Raw genomic sequence first — 898 nt, 5'->3', positions numbered from 1 at the left:
GTTTTGGTTGAAGCAAATACAGACAAAGATGGTCAGATAACAAGAAAATAATTTTCCTGTTAAAACACATAATTACTTTGCATATTTAAAGTGTCTTGGAAATTTGAATTTTTAAAAAAATAAAATATTTACAAAAGTTTTACTAAATGTTTTTTTACAGATATCTTTTATTATATTATATTATAAGCGGCTGGGTGGCTCAGTGGGCTAGGTGTAGGGCTGGCCCCCAGGAGCCCTGGGTTTGATTCCCAGGGTTGTCCACTGATCCCCACCCAGATTGGGTCCTTAGGCAAGACCCTTGACGCTGCTGCCTAACTGGGTCCCTGTGCCCCTCAAGTACAGGGTTGTGTCAGGAAGGGCATCCGGCGTAAAAACTCTGCCAAATCACTGATGCGAAACAGTGGGTGCTGCTACGCTGTGGCGACCCCGAAAGGGATAAAGTGAAAGAGGAAGATATTATATTATATTATATTTAGGGCAGTGAAAGTTAACGCGTTAACCCATGCAATTAATTGATCATAAATAATTGGTTAATATGTATTACCGCCCTCAGGCCTCCTGCTGTGCGATCAGCGTAATAAAACTCTGTCTAAAACAAACCTAAACTTTTTATGTTCTGTAATTGAGATTTTATTAAATTAAAGTAATGATACAGTATTTATTTGGAGGGGCTGTCCGCTATCAGAAATCCAACAACAAGGAAACCGACCATTATTTTATTTGGGATTGGAACTGGCATGAAATTTCTAGAACAACGACCACTGGCGCTGTCTAAAAGTTGTCTAAAAGAATAGCAGTTCACTGCGAAAGTCCCACTCGCCGCTGTTACAAGAGGCGAGCAGTTTAGAGTGGACAAACACGCCTCATCCTTAGAGCTTATTCCAGCTGGATCTCGATC

The sequence above is a fragment of the Oryzias melastigma genome, linkage group LG9 (genome assembly GCF_002922805.2).
Source record: "Oryzias melastigma strain HK-1 linkage group LG9, ASM292280v2, whole genome shotgun sequence".
Lineage (NCBI taxonomy): Eukaryota > Metazoa > Chordata > Actinopteri > Beloniformes > Adrianichthyidae > Oryzias > Oryzias melastigma.
The sequence above is the reverse complement of the archived record's forward strand: the minus strand, read 5'-3'. Positions refer to the sequence as shown.